The sequence below is a fragment of the Tachypleus tridentatus genome, chromosome 1 (assembly GCF_004210375.1).
Source record: "Tachypleus tridentatus isolate NWPU-2018 chromosome 1, ASM421037v1, whole genome shotgun sequence".
NCBI lineage: Eukaryota > Metazoa > Arthropoda > Merostomata > Xiphosura > Limulidae > Tachypleus > Tachypleus tridentatus.
The window spans coordinates 36,401,971-36,416,680 of record NC_134825.1 but is presented as its reverse complement, the minus strand read 5'-3'; the positions used below and the strand labels follow the sequence as shown (position 1 = coordinate 36,416,680).

The 14,710-nt window shown below is 34.4% G+C and overlaps 1 protein-coding gene across 8 annotated transcripts in view; it reads right to left on the bottom strand.

Moving 5' to 3' along the window:
* Window positions 1–14,710, bottom strand: part of LOC143246220 (CUGBP Elav-like family member 2) — a 194,262-nt gene that overhangs the window by 75,181 nt on the left and 104,371 nt on the right. The gene's annotated exons all lie outside the window — the stretch shown is intronic.

Genomic DNA, 14,710 nt, shown 5'->3' with positions numbered 1-14,710 from the left:
CCAGGTGCACATGATTAAAAGATCGTTACTCAGCATTTTGAATGAGGCTTCCCTATTTAAACCTCAGACATTTATTTTGGTGTGCTCCTGACTGTTGAAGTGAGAGTGAGCATCATGGTGAGAGCAAAAGAGCTGTCTGAGGTCTTCAGAAAGAGAATTGTAGCAGCTTATGAGTCTGATAAGGGATTTAAAAAGATCCCAAAAGATTTTGAAATCAGCCATTCTACTGTCCAGAAAATAGTCAACAAGTAGAGGGCTTTCAAAACAACTGCCAACATGCTCAGGTCTGGTCGTCCAAGCAAGTTCACCCCGAGAACAGAACGCAAGATGCTAAAAGAGGTCTCCAAACACCCTAACATGTCATTACGGGACCTACAGCAGGCTCTGGCTACTGTTGATGTGAAAGTGCATGCCTCTACAATCAGAAAGAGACTGCACAAGTTTAACTTGCATGGGAGGTGTGCAAGGAGGAAACCTTTGCTCTCTAAGAGAAACATCAAGGCCAGACTGAAGTTTGCCAGAGAGAATGTAGACAAGACCAGGACTTCTGAAATAGTGTTCTTTGGACAGATGAGTCCAAAATTTAATTATTTGGACATCAGAACAGAGGACATGTTTGGCGTAAACCAAATACAGCATTTCAGGAAAAGAACCTCATACCAACTGTGAAGCATGGAGTGGAAGTGTCATGGTTTGGGGCTTCTTTGCTGCAGCAGGACCTGAACAGCTCACAACCATAGAATCCACCATGAATTCTACTGTGTATCAGAGAGTGTTTGAGGATCATGTGAAACCATCTGTACGAAAATTAAAGCTGAAGCAGAACTGGACCTTGCAACACAACAATGACCCAAAACATATCAGTAACTCCACCAAGGACTGGCTGAAAACTAAGAAATGGAGATTCCTGGAATGGCCGAGTCAAAGCCCAGATCTTAATCCCATTGAGATGCTGTGGAGTGACTTGAAACGGGCTGTACTTGCAAGAAACACCTCAAACATCTCACAGCTGAAAGAATTCTGCATTGAGAAGTGGGACAAACTTTCTTCAGACCGATGTCAGAGACTGGTAGATGGCTACAAGAAGCGTCTCACTGCAGTTATTTCAGCCAAAGGGGGTAACACTAGTTATTAGGGCGTAGGGTGTCCTCACTTTTTCCTCAATTAGAATATGCATTTTCGTAGAATTACATTTACAGAAGATCTTGAAAAGTCTTTTTAATTGTTTAGTTATGCTCCTATAATCTCTCAATATTGTTGAAATTGAGATTAAATACCTATATATCAAAAAATGTTTCAAAAATACACAGGCTTTCATAGGATGTCCTACCTTTTTCACATGACTGTGTATACATATAAAATTAGTATAGACTCAGTCAAAACTATCAATGAAAATGTTTCCCCCCTCATACGAGTACCCCGCTGGTACAGTAGTAAGTCTACAGATTTACAACTCTCTAATCAGGAGTTCGATTCTCCTCGGTGGAATTGCTATAAGCAAAAAACCACCGTCATATGAAAGAAATGTGGAAAACGTACAACTGAAAAGAAAACTACAGCTTTAATAACAAGTAAACTTTTGTATTTTATAAAGATCTTTGACCTCATTGTGTATTCGCTAGATAACTTCTGTTTTGATTTTTTACAGAGAATATTTTATGTTACTTGGATATAAATACCTATTTCTATCAACGTTACGCATAGAGTATATATATATATTAAGTGTTCCAAAGCTATGTTTAATATTTATATATTTCTTGAGCTTTCACATCGCTAAAAAAGAAAGGTAATATTATGTACATAAATATTATATATACTCACACACACATATGCAATAAATGTATGTATACAAATGTCATACTGGAAGGAATTGCAGACTTGTATTCATACATTAGTGATGTGTGTTTTTACTGTTCTATAGAGTAAATAATAAATATTCCTGCAAATGAAAACAGTACACCAGATGTTGCGCATAGTGAAAGCTTACGAATTATAAATTTAAAACAGGAGAAATAGATAGAAGAAGTTGATAGCATAAGCTGGTATAAGACTTTTTCTTATTTTCTCACTACTTTTGAAATAAACATAACGTGTTTTAAACAGCAACAAAACCGAATAACATGTCTTAGTTTATTTATACTCACAAATCTGTCCTAAAATAAGATGCTTTTATTTACTTCTTAAACGAAATATTTTCCAAAGCTGTTACAGTGGCTTTTATCGTTACGTAATAACAGTGTTTTAGCTTAGATGTTACAAACATAAGTTTGATACTAAACTGTATAAGTAGCAATAAACTCACTCTTACAGATTACACACAACAAGCTTAATGATTATTACTTAAACACACCTAACCAGTGCACCAACTATCGGTATAACATGTTGGTAAAAGTTTATTCGTGAACCTCAACTGTTAGTTGAAAATGCACAAGCCATTGGTATGTGTGTGGTATTTATTGTGAATTCCTATCTACAATATGAGAAAACGAATGAAATAGTCTGATTTTTCAGTGCCTTTTAAGTAGTGCATCTGATGTCCAATGCTTTCCTTTACAAAATTGTCAAACAACACCACAACTAATAATGCCTTTTATATTTGAAGTTCAACCTTGATTCAATACAAAAAATTCCCATTCTAATAATATTAAAATTACATTTTATTATATACTTCCAATTACGTTAAGAATGATGAATACAAAAAAGCTAAAAGTGAACGACTCTTCATTAGCTGATATGAGTTTACAAACAATAACTGTAACTATAATTGATAATTTTAAAGGGAAGAAATATAGATGCCACTCTTTTATCAGTAAACTTAGTGATGACAAACAATCAAAGCATACCGATTGGAAACAAACAGTATGTTATTTTTCGTGTGCTTGTAGTAAAGCTGTATAAGGGCTATCTACAACAGTTGTCCCTACTTTTGAGCTAATAGATTAGAGGAAAGACATCTAGTCAAAGCTAAACAAACAATACTAAATAGTTGAAACATTATAGTGTAATTGTCAAGGGACTATCAAGATCCAATACCACCCAGCACTCTTTCACACAAAGCAATTTTTGAATAATCCAACTTTTCTGGTTTCAACATTTCTCCCTTCTTGCAAATTAGGTCTAGTCTCAAATTGTAGTAAAAAAAAATTGTGAACCAATTCTTTTTTTGCGGCCTATAGCGTTTTATATGGTTTTTAATAGAACACAAATACACACAAACAAAACCAATGTTAAACTACAACGGCTACCAATGAAACAAATTTCGTCAATGCTGGACGAACAAACCAGAACAGTATATAATATAAAAAACTGTGTGAAAAACATGTTGCAATTACAAAATACTACTTTTAAATATGATTAAATAAACCAGCCTAACATAAAATTAATTGCATCCACACACGTGAGAAATATCTTATTTTAAAATCTTAAAATAGAATTTGTACAGAAAATGTAGTATCATATTTTATGCTTGTATATTTTAAACTATGTCTTTATATCACACAAAAGATATCATTTCTACTACTCCATTAAGGTTTTACGTGTTTTGTTTTAACTAAATAAGCATGGCTTAAAAGTAAACATTACTTTTCGTATCCGTATTGGCATGGCATGGCCGAGCACGTAAGGCGTGCGACTCGTAATCCGAGGGTCGCGAGTTCACGCCCACCTTGCGCTAAACATGCTCGCCCTCCCAGCCGTGGGGGCGTTATAATGTGACGGTCAATCCCACTATTCGTTGGTAAAAGAGTCGCCCAAGAGTCGGCGGTGGGTGGTGATTACTAGCTGCCTTCCCTCTAGTCTTACACTCCTAAATTAGGGACGGTTAGCACAGATAACACTCGAGTAGCTTTGTGCGAAATTCCAAAAAAAAAAAAGTATCCGTATTAATTACTAATGTAAGAAAAAGTTATCTAAGACTTGGGTAAAAATTGATCATTTTTTGATAACAGAATATATATATGTTGCCAGCCAGAATATTTTGTTTGTTTGTTTTTGAATTTCTACTCTAGCCATCCCTAATTTAGTTGTGTAAAGCTAGAGGGAAAGCAACTCGTCATTACCACCTACAGCCATCTCTTGGATTACCCTTTTACCAGAAAATAGCGGGAATGACCGTCACTTCTAATGCCCACATAGGTGAAAGAGCAAACATGTTTTGGTGTGACGGGGATTCGAACTCGCGACCCTCAGATGACGAGACGAGTGCCCCTAACCACAATGGCCATCCCAAGCTGCCACATGGGGCGAATTATTTGTAACTATTTTCTACGTGACCTCGCGCGGATGGGCGCGAATGTTGATGATCAAAGGGTATCTTCAATTTTTAAGCAGTTTTAAGGTAATCAGTTTGGGTTTTTAAGGTATAACGTTCATATTTAAAGGAATTTAACTTTGTTGATTTATATACAACCGTACAATATGTCTTAAAGTAATGCAGTTGAATTTGTTTGTGTGGTTGTTTTGAAGTTAATCACGAAGCTACACAATAGGTTATCTGTGTTCTTCCCACCATACGTATTAAAACCCAGTTTCCAGTGTTGAAAGTCCACAGACATTTTGCTGTGCTACTGAGGAGCGTGCAGTTGAAGCTCACTTATTTTTCACAACGTGTGACTGCTTTGCGATAAGTTGATTAAGCTAACACGGAATTCCCCATTGGGCTTTCTTACATCACATCAAATATTTCTGCTCGAGACTCTGGACGCAATGTGCTATTGTTCTCGATAATGCGCAATTTTCGAATAGCACACGGCCTTTCCTGATTCTTGTCGAAACAGTTTAAAAGATGGTTTAAGTGATTTAAATAACTTTGGTAAATGCAACATTTATTTTAAATTGCAGTTATTATGAATTAAGTGAGGACTATTTTACTCCATTTTGGTGGTTCCCTTTCAACCAATCTTATAAGTAATTGTCGCCCCTTCAACTACAAGATGTGCTTTTTTAATATCCAAAAAATGTCTATATTCATCTTTTGTTTAAGCAAGAAATGACATTTGTAATAAAACAGGGTTACTTTTACGATCCTTTACTTTTCCATGACTTACACCTTATTTGGTGAAATCTACACTGAAAGTTAAGGTGATCGTTTTACACCACCTAATTTTTAACACTCTTCTTCTTAATAACATTTTGAGTACCGATAAGAGTTCACCCTTTAATAATTAGAAATCAAATCAAATCTATACGTACATTCTTATCAGATTATGCTTTGCGTAAATACAACAGTTTTACAACAACATTCACTAATGAGAATATTTGTTGCGATATTTATCATATTGTAATAATACAGGTACACGTGCAGAGAAATTGTTACAAAGTCAATAAAAATTCTAGAATTAGATGTGATTTAGATGTCAGTCTGAGTTCGTAAACTACACACAAAAAGTACGTTAAAATGCTCTTCCCACACAGCTTCACTATTCCCTCGATGTGACGTGTTAAAGACTATATTAAAGATAGTTGTTACATTGCCATCTTAAAAAACCAGCTAAAGGCATAACTTATATTATTAAATGAACGGCAAATGATGTGATTCTACCTTATAATTCCCTTACAACTGTTTCCGGCATGACGAAACTGCGTAATATAATAACATCTTGGCTTGACAAATGTAATTATAGCGGTAAGAGGAAATACCACTCATCTTCCCCAAGCTTTAACTAACCACTGTTTTTGAATCCATCCACCCGAATAAAGGCGTGATTCTATCTTAGATGTACTGCAATCTGAAACCTTCAATCATGAATTATTTCAATACTAATCTCTGAAATCAGTTCATATAATCAGGAAATTGTATATACAGCGAAGTTTATTGTTTATCCAGCTGTTCAGTTCTCTGTTTTCATAAAATCGTATAGTGATTAATAATTTATAAATTTATGAATTCCTGTATCAGTGTCTATTTACCATATCATCTTTATTTTCTATATAATATGAGAACTTATACCATCTTTTTATTTTATATAATATGAGCACATTTTGACTTGCCTTGTTTAACTGGAAATATTCAATTTCTTGCACACAATGTTTGAACAGTTTTATGAATCAATACGAAGCTCAATATAAATTAAATGTCTGAAGTTTTTATAAGTACACAGTTAACAATGTAATAACGTTAAACTATTTAGCTTCAGTTAATAGTTTTTTAATTTTACAATGTCATACCTCAAATATTTGTACATTATAACACATATCAATTTTTTGTCAAATAATCCCTATATCAATGTTTTAGAAAGATCCAGACTTCAGAAACTAGAAAATAATGGTACCATATTAACCCTTAGAACATAAGCCTACTTTAAACTACATAACTTTATGTCTCTTTTAACGACTACGTCACATGAAATTTTCCCATAGCCTAGCACATGTTCTATGCATACTGAAAACAAAAAGTAAAAGTGATATTGACTAAGCAGTGAACCATACGGTGTTGTGCAGACTATTTTTCTTCACAGTAGCTTTTCTGGTCGAAACTAACAGTTTTAACTTTTGTATTACCATAATGAATTTCTGAACAGATGTACCAAGTTTTTCAAGATCGAAATAAATGAACATAAAATATCCTTTTTTAGTATTTTTTTTTTTCATTATTGATATATATATATATATATATAAAGGATTTACCAACGAATACTTATTTATTTTAATATTTATGTTCGTTTTAGTTAAAGATACACTTAGAACTGCATGTAACTTATACTGTAAAATGTGTATTGCAAAATTTCTTCCTATTCTATAAATTGGTAGAAGATTCTCGAGCGTAAGAATCAATAATATATGTTTTACGAAATTACAAGTATGTCTTCAAATATCTTCGCCACTTGAACTTTCGAGAACTTTAAAATTTATAATTCGACACTCGAAGACACAATTTTATATTGTCGGTTTCCTGCAGTTATAACTTCGGAGGCTTATAGTTACCAACTATAGCAAACCAGTAATATATATATGTATTGTCTTTTGGTACGTTGCGTTGGTTATCTTTTACAAGCATTAGGCGAGATTCGAGAAATATCAGTTTGCGCAACTATACTAGCATTTACATACACATATTCATTGTTGACTCTTACACTAGAGAATCTTCTAGAACTTTAAGGAATAGGTGGAAAATTCGAATACAGATTTAACAGTATAAGTTACACGCATTTTAAAATATATATTTATCTGAAACAAACATCGGTTTGGTTTTACAATAAATGTATAATAGTAAATCCGTCACAACATATGGATGTTTATATCAATACAATGAAAAATATTTTTATTAAATCTAACTGAAAGAGACCTAATATAACAGCATCTCCTCGCTTTCAATAAATATTAAACTTCAAGCATCTTTCTAAAATCCAATAACTTTCGCCAGTTATTAAAACTAAGTTACAAAAAAGGTAGGTTGGATCCTGGTATGAGAAGTATCTTATGAAGTACTATTCACAATGCGGTGGAGAAACATTATTTATGAACATCCGTAGTTTAATCTCATGGGTTTCATGTACATGCGCGCCGAGGTTCGACAACATTTTATCACATTATCTGCAGCCCTTTTTTAAACTTTAACTTGCATTTCAAGAACTGTTTCTAAGAAAATAAATAGACTTATGTTAGTATTTATAAATCAGTATAACAATGCATACAAATTACTCGTATAATCTGCAAGTGTACATGCATGCACTTGCTTATATCTAAGGTGGGTATAAGTGCCAGTGAGCATTTATTTTTTGAATTGTAAAGAGGTATTTGCAAATTTTTAACATTTTCAATGAAGTATGGTAAAATTAGCACAAAATTTATTATCAGAACACCTATTATTTTAAAAATTTCCGTGGAGCACGCCTCACAACTGACATACTTTGCACACTGACCAATCAAAAATTGCTTCCTCCATCCTTGACTTGTACATATTCTAAAAGTACAGTCTGTGTTAATATACACATATTTATTTACATTTCTACATGTATCTAATAATTTTCGCTTTGGTTGGCCATAGTACAATTCAAATTTATTGAAGTTTACCCTCCTTATGAACAACAACTGATCTTTCATTGTGATTATTTTGTTCTTTCCGAATAACAGACTAATACTGGAAGACACAGGTTTTTAAAATTCTATATTTTTTTGTTCAGTTACAGTTCTTTCATACCAATAACATGTAACAAAAGAGTTAAAATTGTTCATTAAAATTAACACCGTGATGTATCTACTGAAACAGAAAACCTTGAAATATTTGAATGATATGTCGTTCGAGAAGCGAGTGAGATTTTTTTATAACATAAGTGTTGACATGGTAATCCACGAGTAAACATCTCATACAAAATAATGTGTGGCCAAGTGTTCACATAACAGCTATCAACTGTCAGCTGTTGATGATAGAACAATATGTTATTTTTATGTATGTTAAAATCAGGAAATAAAGTATAGAATGTACTGTAGAGTCTACTTTAAAAAAAAAAAGTAATACACACACATGTACTTATATTGTTCGGGTCATATGGCTGATATATTCTAGATGACTGTCTTACAGATAATTATATATGTCACTATACATCACATTAGCTTACCTATTTAAAAACCAATGTGTAGGCGTTGCATCACGCTTGATTTTAAAGTTAAGTTGTTTCTAAATTAAAGTACTTTCTGTTATATTACCATCGTTTTTAAAATAAACCAATTTTGTCAACGGAGACGCTAAATTAAGAAATAAATAAACAGTTTTGTAGTTTACACATTTTGTTTTATACTTTCAGTGCATATAATAAGTTATTTTGTAATTTTGAATTAGCGCAAAGCCACTAAAGGGCTATCTGCGCTAGCTGTCCCTAATTTAGCAGTGTAAGACTAAAGGGAAGGCAGCTAATCATCACCACCCACCGCCAACTCTTGGGCTACTCTTTTACCAACGAATAGTGGGATTGACTGTCGCATTCTAAGGCCCCGACAGCTGAAAGGGCGAACATGTTTTGTGCGACCGGGATTCAAACCCGCGACCCTCAGATTACGAGTCGAACGCCTTAACCAACCTGGTTATGCCGGGCCGCATACCAATAAGAATATTATGTTATGTTTTTTGCTAAGCGACATGGCATAAAAGCTATTGTTAGAACTCACTGTTACCAAAACGCACTGGCTTTTCTACGTATTTTGTGCTGTTACATAAGGAACCACTTTTTTCTATGATAGTTTTCGCTTGCTTGCTTCTTTAAAAAGATTCGCAACGCGCACTCGCGCATTCACATAGATAAGATAAGCTGCACACCCTCAGGGTCCACTTAGTGTAGTTGCAAAATTTCAGGTTTCTAGGCTCTTAATCTTGAAGCTATGGTGGTCACATATTGTTTTTTATGCGGTATTTTGCTCGCTTGCCTCACACACATGCACAAATGCACACGTGCGCACGCACATGATTAAATAATAAGACTAAATTGCACAATTACTGGGTCCATTTAGTATGGGTGAAATTTTTCAGGTTTCTAGGTTTTTTTCTTTTGGAGTTATGGCGTTCATACACAGACCCACAGACATGTCCATATATTACACTATATAACACAATTTTTACTTTTCTTGGACCTGGGCAGAAAGTGTTATTTCCCACTTGCTTATGCCTAAAGTAAATGGAAAACACCTATTTTGCTCTTCAAACTTTGCTTTTGTGACGTGGGAGCGTATAACGAAAACATGGTAGGAGAATATATTTGGGGGCTGATACCTGAAAGTGATTTACATCACAGTATCAAATCTCGAAAAACTACCTACTTTTAAACATTTTTGTATAACATTAGTATAAATACATGTAAATCTTGATTCATATATTGTTTTATTCAAACCTTATGTAAATGAAAATGTGCAAATTTGCCCGTTTTTACATGGAAAATAGGTTAATTTCTAAATTTCATTATCCCGGTCACAAAAGCAAAGTTTGAAAGGAATAATGGACATTTTCTGTTCTTTTACAACATAAAAAATTAAGAAATAACACATCATATCCAGGAATAAAATTTGTGTTACATAGTGTTATTGTAGATTTACACAATAACACATCGCTTGTTGATTGTTGTGTTTGTTTGCGTACTCAGCACGGAGCTATATAATAGGAACAAAACCCGAGATTTTAGCATTTTAAGCCCGTAAAAATTATCTCTGAGCCGCCGAAGGGCTACATGATGATAATTAGCCTTGTTAAACAAATTATATAAAACGCAATGGTAATTTGTAAACTGTTTAAAATAAGTTGTTAAAAGAATTACGTGTTTAGAAGTTGTTGCCACGCCATCATACTGAGGGACTTTTATAACAGTTTTTAACACGTTCCTCAGGTGTCTAGTGTTTCTTTGTACAACCATGGTCAGGTGGTTAAGGCACTCTACTATTAATTCGAGTGTCGAGGGTTCGAATCCCCGTCACATCAAACATGCTTGCCCTTTCAGCTGTGGGGGTGTTATAATGTGTCGGTCAATCTCACTATTCGTTGGTAAAAGAGTAGCCCAAGAGTTGGCGATGGGTGGCGATGACTAGCTGCCTTCCCTCTAGTGTTACACCCCTAAATTAGGGACGGGTAGCGCAGATAGCCTTCGTGTAGCTTTGCACGAAATTAAAAAGAATCCGAATCCATCTTTGCACTACAATTTGTTGAATATTAAAAGTAAGTTCAATCCGGATACTCCCAAAGATGGTGGTTTTCGGACTTATTAATTTCGAGACATTCAGATGAATTTTTGTTTGTTAATTGATAAATATTTAAGTGAAATACAGCATCCACAGATCTCCATACTAGCTAGTACCACGGTCTTCCTGTTAGTAATGAATTCAGTATATATATATATCAGTAAAGCCACATTTTCAGTATCATTAGTTAATCAACTGACAACCTTTTATGCTTCTGCTATAAATTTTTTTGTGTTTAGCTTTCAACTGAGATACGAACGAGTTCACCTGTGGTTCAGTGAGGAAGATCGAAGCATCACGATAGTTAGCACTAGGATGAGTAGATAGGAACACTTTGAAGGCGACTACTGGTGTAATATTGTCTTTAGCTTGCTGCACAATACCTACCAAGGCGGTTTTAAACGTTTTCTGAATACATCTACGTGTCATTTCCTTTTCGTGCTTGACAGTAAAGCTCGTAATGGACTGAAGTATTTCAGTCACCTTTCCATTTCAAATCACTTTCCACAGCACTAAAAATAAAGAGTGCGGGAAGTGCCTTCTCTTTAGTGAATAAAAATGTGGAAACACTTCAATTCAAACTGAGAAAACCCATATTGGGTAGGGCTTTTTTTTTTAACAAAAGTGTCCCCCACTGCCTCGTAAAGGACCTGTTAAATTGTTTTATATATTTAATTTTAATGGAACTGTACACATTTGAAACATAAATACACCAGAAAATTTCTTTATGAGAGCAAAGAGAAAACTGTTTTATTGTATTCTTTTAAACTTACGTTTAGACAACTTTTATAATAGGACGCTATTGTATTCAACGAATCCTATAACTAATATTTGATGTTAACTTTTTCTTCAGGTTTTTTGTATTGTTGAAGCGGGTTATTTTCAGAGTAACTAAGTGATTCAGTAATTATTACACTGCCAAATGATTCGATAGAGAAAGTCCAGTGATGAAAGACAGCACCCGATAGCAATTTACAACAACTAATGTGATTAAGATGGCCGACGTGTCTTTCCAATTCAGTTAGGAGTTTCAAGTAAAGTATAAGACAAAACGTTTACTCTTTCGGAAAGTTAAGAGTTAATGTATTAGTTATAATTTATAATGTATTTTAATATTTATAACATACTGCATGATCATTAACCAAACATGAAGTAAAAGAAAAATCTGAAAGCTTGCCATAAACAGCTAAAATACAATAAACTTTAATCCAGATCCCGAAATGCACAAGTTAAACAACTTAAGATACAAAATGAGCACTAGAATCAGATTCATAAGACATTTATATTGACAATTTTTCTGTTAAACACATAGTTTTAGAAAGTTTGTTTGTTTGTTTTTTGGAATTTCGCACAAAGCTACTCGAGGGCTATCTGTGCTAGCCGTCCCTAATTTAGCAGTGTAAGACTAGAGGGAAGGCAGCTAGTCATCACCACCACCGCCAACTCTTGGGCTACTCTTTTACCAACGAATAGTGGGATTGACCGTCACATTATACACCCCCACGGCTGGGAGGGCGAGCATGTTTAGCGCGACGCGGGCGCGAACCCGCGACCCTCAGATTACGAGTCGCACGCCTTACGCGCTTGGCCATGCCGGGCCAGTTTTGAGAAAGACGATAAAACGTTGATTATCATAGCCTGGCCAAGCGTGTTAAGGGGTGCGACTCGTAATCTGAGGGTCGCGGGTTCGCATCCCCGTCGTGCCAAATATGCTCGCCTTTTCAGCCGTTGGGGCGTTATAATGTGACGGTTAATCCCACTATTCGTCGGTAAAAGAGTAGCCCAAGAGTTGGCGGTGGGTGGTGATGACTAGCTGCCTTCCCTCTAGTCTTACACTACTAAGTTATGGGCGGCTAGCACAGATAGCCCTCGAGTAGCTTTGTGCGAAATTCAAAAATAAACAAATTATCATAGTCTCCGATGTTAAAAGACATGGAATGTATACTAGATGTTCACTCGGTATTTACCAACAATTTCAGTTGTGTTGTCTTGAAGCTTGGTCTGAAGTAACACACACAGTTAATAAATAAATAACTTTAGTATTATAAAAATTGTTTAATCTCGAAGTCCAAATTTAAGAGGTCCAATACGTTTGAACTCACAGAGTTAGCTATGTCTATATTACACCATCTTACATAGTAGGTGGGTAGAAATTTGAAAGTCTTGAAACCAGAGAAAAATGAAATTCAAATTTCAATGTGTAAAGCATTTCTGATGGTGAATTTTCAGTTAGCAAAGAATAACGTGATTAAATAAATTTTTCAGTCTTATGTAATAATACCTATCCCCTGATGTGTCAGTGATTAGTTTATGGACTTGTAAAGCCAAAATCTAGTGTTCGATTCCCTGTAGTGGATAGAGCACAGATATTCCATTGTTTAATTTTTTTGCAAACAACAGTACGTAATATCATTTAAACTATTGGAATATGAATATTACCAAAATAAAAGTGTATGAAAAACAAATACATATTATAAAGAAAGGTTGAAGCAACGATATAACAGGTACTATTTGAAGAAACTTAGTATAGCAAACTAAAACAGTGACATGTGGAAACATTTAAACTGCATAAGTACTGTAGTTTCTTAAAATATACAAGATGCAGAAGAAGAAATAGTTTCTTATAATGGTCCCGCTAGTTCTATCAGTCTGACCCGTTTGATATTATTTCGTAAACAAACAATGTTGGTACTTCTGTTGAGTAAGTCTACAGTTCTGAGTACTAATAGATTTCTAACTATAGTAACTGCATACGTCCCTCAAAATGAATAATTCATCTATACTTCACTCACTAAACAGATGATAAAATTAATGCCAATATATTTTCAATATTGTTCCACAATTTTCTAGCCTTCTCCAAATGATTGATTGCTTGGAATATTCGCGCATAGCATACACATGAATATCTTCATAAGCCGCCCCAAAGTTTGACTACAGGGAAGACAAATAGTCAATCAGAATCTGCTGCTGACTCTTGGTTATTCTAGTCTAGCGGGGTTTGATCGTCACTCTTATAACACACCTACGGTTCCAAAGTGCGTAATTATTTGCTGTATTGAGACTTGAATCTTGGACTTTCAGATCCACGGCCTGGTACGATATTCACTAGACCACACATTTTGCGCGAATATCCAAAAACCAAAGAAACTGAAAACAAAACACACAAAATAATAAAATAGGGTATAACAAACCTTTAGATTTGATCTTTGAGAGTTTCAAAGTTATTATTTATTTTGACTTGTTATTAAGAAATTCCACTTTTTGTACACATGGTCACCAGTCATGAAAGTTTACACCTGCAGTAAAGTGTTCCTAGTTATGATCTCTGAGTTTTTGTTAATTTTTTAAGTGGTTATGCCTAAAAATTAGCTTTCTCGGATCAAACCTGTGATATTGAAGTACACTGAGTTGGGATGGAATAGTCATTTGCGTAATATATATTAGTTTGCTTGCACAGTGACAAGGTAAGTTAGCTTTGTATACATATTAGTTTGCTTGCACAGTGACAAGGTAAGTTAGCTTTGTATACATATTAGTTTGCTTGCACAGTGACAAGGTAAATTAGCTTTGTATATATTTTAGTTTGCTTGCACAGTGACAAGGTAAATTAGCTTTGTATACATATGTTTGCTTGAACAGTGACAATGTGAATTAGCTTTGTTGAGAGGCTAGTTTTATCAGTGAAAAAGAACGTTCCAATTATCATTTGCTCATTTGACATTAAACTTTTAATAAAGAACTGTTTGTAAGCTGATGCCTTTGTCTTGATTATTTTACAACAGAAATGATACCTGGTTTTGGATGGGAACTTTATGGTCAAAAGGGTGTTACATACTTTACCTGCGTTGATAGAGCATATAAGATAACGTGATCCAAGAAAAACAAACAAACAAACTAGGCCTATAGCTCTATTAGTTCTACATAGGAACTTAGCTCATTCGTGTTTTTGATCACAAGTGTTTCCCTAAGCTAAAATTGTAAATCCTCTTAACGAAACCGATTACGCATACTTCTTTTTTGAGGATTTACAGTACGAAAATACAGTGTTCGATTA